Below are 4,048 nucleotides of genomic sequence, written 5' to 3'. Positions count from 1 at the left end.
GAATTGTGCGCGTATTATCGGGCCGGTGTTTGGGGATATGCGCGCGTATTATCGGACCGGTGTTTGGGGAATCGTGCCCGCCACTAGTGGCTGAATCCCGGGCTAGTGTTGGGGGACTTGTGCCCGCCAATAGTGGCTGAAATCCGCGCCGGTGTTTGGGGAATTGTGCGCGTATTATCGGGCCGGTGTTTGGGGATATGCGCGCGTATTATCGGACCGGTGTTTGGGGATTTGTGCCCGCCACTAGTGGCTGAGAACTTGGCTAGTGTTTGGGGACTTGTGCCCGCCACTAGTGGCTGAAATCCGGGCCGGTGTTTGGGGAATTGTGCGCGTATTATCGGGCCGGTGTTTGGGGATATGCGCGCGTATTATCGGACCGGTGTTTGGGGAATCGTGCCCGCCACTAGTGGCTGAATCCCGGGCTAGTGTTGGGGGACTTGTGCCCGCCAATAGTGGCTGAGAACTTGGCTAGTGTTGGGGGACTTGTGCCCGCCACTAGTGGCTGAAATCCGCGCCGGTGTTTGGGGAATTGTGCGCGTATTATCGGGCCGGTGTTTGGGGAATCGTGCCCGCCACTAGTGGCTGAATCCCGGGCTAGTGTTGGGGGACTTGTGCCCGCCAATAGTGGCTGAAATCCGCGCCGGTGTTTGGGGAATTGTGCGCGTATTATCGGGCCGGTGTTTGGGGATATGCGCGCGTATTATCGGACCGGTGTTTGGGGAATCGTGCCCGCCACTAGTGGCTGAATCCCGGGCTAGTGTTGGGGGACTTGTGCCCGCCAATAGTGGCTGAAATCCGCGCCGGTGTTTGGGGAATTGTGCGCGTATTATCGGGCCGGTGTTTGGGGATATGCGCGCGTATTATCGGACCGGTGTTTGGGGAATTGTGCCCGCCACTAGTGGCTGAGAACTGGGCTAGTGTTGGGGGACTTGTGCCCGCCACTAGTGGCTGAAATCCGGGCCGGTGTTTGGGGAATTGTGCGCGTATTATCGGGCCGGTGTTTGGGGATATGCGCGCGTATTATCGGGCCGGTGTTTGGGGATATGCGCGCGTATTATCGGACCGGTGTTTGGGGAATCGTGCCCGCCACTAGTGGCTGAATCCCGGGCTAGTGTTGGGGGACTTGTGCCCGCCAATAGTGGCTGAAATCCGCGCCGGTGTTTGGGGAATTGTGCGCGTATTATCGGGCCGGTGTTTGGGGATATGCGCGCGTATTATCGGACCGGTGTTTGGGGAATCGTGCCCGCCACTAGTGGCTGAATCCCGGGCTAGTGTTGGGGGACTTGTGCCCGCCAATAGTGGCTGAAATCCGCGCCGGTGTTTGGGGAATTGTGCGCGTATTATCGGGCCGGTGTTTGGGGATATGCGCGCGTATTATCGGACCGGTGTTTGGGGAATTGTGCCCGCCACTAGTGGCTGAATCCCGGGCTAGTGTTGGGGGACTTGTGCCCGCCACTAGTGGCTGAAATCCGCGCCGGTGTTTGGGGAATTGTGCGCGTATTATCGGGCCGGTGTTTGGGGATATGCGCGCGTATTATCGGACCGGTGTTTGGGGAATCGTGCCCGCCACTAGTGGCTGAATCCCGGGCTAGTGTTGGGGGACTTGTGCCCGCCAATAGTGGCTGAAATCCGCGCCGGTGTTTGGGGAATTGTGCGCGTATTATCGGGCCGGTGTTTGGGGATATGCGCGCGTATTATCGGACCGGTGTTTGGGGAATTGTGCCCGCCACTAGTGGCTGAGAACTGGGCTAGTGTTGGGGGACTTGTGCCCGCCACTAGTGGCTGAAATCCGGGCCGGTGTTTGGGGAATTGTGCGCGTATTATCGGGCCGGTGTTTGGGGATATGCGCGCGTATTATCGGGCCGGTGTTTGGGGATATGCGCGCGTATTATCGGACCGGTGTTTGGGGAATCGTGCCCGCCACTAGTGGCTGAATCCCGGGCTAGTGTTGGGGGACTTGTGCCCGCCAATAGTGGCTGAAATCCGCGCCGGTGTTTGGGGAATTGTGCGCGTATTATCGGGCCGGTGTTTGGGGATATGCGCGCGTATTATCGGACCGGTGTTTGGGGAATCGTGCCCGCCACTAGTGGCTGAATCCCGGGCTAGTGTTGGGGGACTTGTGCCCGCCAATAGTGGCTGAAATCCGCGCCGGTGTTTGGGGAATTGTGCGCGTATTATCGGGCCGGTGTTTGGGGATATGCGCGCGTATTATCGGACCGGTGTTTGGGGAATTGTGCCCGCCACTAGTGGCTGAGAACTTGGCTAGTGTTTGGGGACTTGTGCCCGCCACTAGTGGCTGAAATCCGGGCCGGTGTTTGGGGAATTGTGCGCGTATTATCGGGCCGGTGTTTGGGGATATGCGCGCGTATTATCGGACCGGTGTTTGGGGAATCGTGCCCGCCACTAGTGGCTGAATCCCGGGCTAGTGTTGGGGGACTTGTGCCCGCCAATAGTGGCTGAGAACTTGGCTAGTGTTGGGGGACTTGTGCCCGCCACTAGTGGCTGAAATCCGCGCCGGTGTTTGGGGAATTGTGCGCGTATTATCGGGCCGGTGTTTGGGGAATCGTGCCCGCCACTAGTGGCTGAATCCCGGGCTAGTGTTGGGGGACTTGTGCCCGCCAATAGTGGCTGAAATCCGCGCCGGTGTTTGGGGAATTGTGCGCGTATTATCGGGCCGGTGTTTGGGGATATGCGCGCGTATTATCGGACCGGTGTTTGGGGAATCGTGCCCGCCACTAGTGGCTGAATCCCGGGCTAGTGTTGGGGGACTTGTGCCCGCCAATAGTGGCTGAAATCCGCGCCGGTGTTTGGGGAATTGTGCGCGTATTATCGGGCCGGTGTTTGGGGATATGCGCGCGTATTATCGGGCCGGTGTTTGGGGATATGCGCGCGTATTATCGGACCGGTGTTTGGGGAATCGTGCCCGCCACTAGTGGCTGAATCCCGGGCTAGTGTTGGGGGACTTGTGCCCGCCAATAGTGGCTGAAATCCGCGCCGGTGTTTGGGGAATTGTGCGCGTATTATCGGGCCGGTGTTTGGGGATATGCGCGCGTATTATCGGACCGGTGTTTGGGGAATCGTGCCCGCCACTAGTGGCTGAATCCCGGGCTAGTGTTGGGGGACTTGTGCCCGCCAATAGTGGCTGAAATCCGCGCCGGTGTTTGGGGAATTGTGCGCGTATTATCGGGCCGGTGTTTGGGGATATGCGCGCGTATTATCGGACCGGTGTTTGGGGAATTGTGCCCGCCACTAGTGGCTGAGAACTGGGCTAGTGTTGGGGGACTTGTGCCCTCCAATAGTGGCTGAAATCCGGGCTAGTGTTGAGGGACTTGTGCCCGCCAATAGTGGCTGAAATCCGCGCCGGTGTTTGGGGAATTGTGCGCGTATTATCGGGCCGGTGTTTGGGGATATGCGCGCGTATTATCGGACCGGTGTTTGGGGAATCGTGCCCGCCACTAGTGGCTGAGAACTTGGCTAGTGTTTGGGGACTTGTGCCCGCCACTAGTGGCTGAAATCCGCGCCGGTGTTTGGGGAATTGTGCGCGTATTATCGGGCCGGTGTTTGGGGATATGCGCGCGTATTATCGGACCGGTGTTTGGGGAATTGTGCCCGCCACTAGTGGCTGAGAACTTGGCTAGTGTTTGGGGACTTGTGCCCGCCACTAGTGGCTGAAATCCGGGCCGGTGTTTGGGGAATTGTGCGCGTTTTATCGGGCCGGTGTTTGGGGATATGCGCGCGTATTATCGGACCGGTGTTTGGGGAATCGTGCCCGCCACTAGTGGCTGAATCCCGGGCTAGTGTTGGGGGACTTGTGCCCGCCAATAGTGGCTGAATCCCGGGCTAGTGTTGGGGGACTTGTGCCCGCCAATAGTGGCTGAAATCCGCGCCGGTGTTTGGGGAATTGTGCGCGTATTATCGGGCCGGTGTTTGGGGATATGCGCGCGTATTATCGGACCGGTGTTTGGGGAATTGTGCCCGCCACTAGTGGCTGAGAACTTGGCTAGTGTTTGGGGACTTGTGCCCGCCACTAGTGGCTGAAATCCGGGCC

The sequence above is a fragment of the Urocampus carinirostris genome, unplaced genomic scaffold, assembly GCF_059441175.1.
Source record: "Urocampus carinirostris isolate Australia breed hairy pipefish unplaced genomic scaffold, RoL_Ucar_1.0 HiC_scaffold_175, whole genome shotgun sequence".
Classification (NCBI taxonomy): domain Eukaryota; kingdom Metazoa; phylum Chordata; class Actinopteri; order Syngnathiformes; family Syngnathidae; genus Urocampus; species Urocampus carinirostris.
This window is presented reverse-complemented; position numbering follows the sequence as displayed.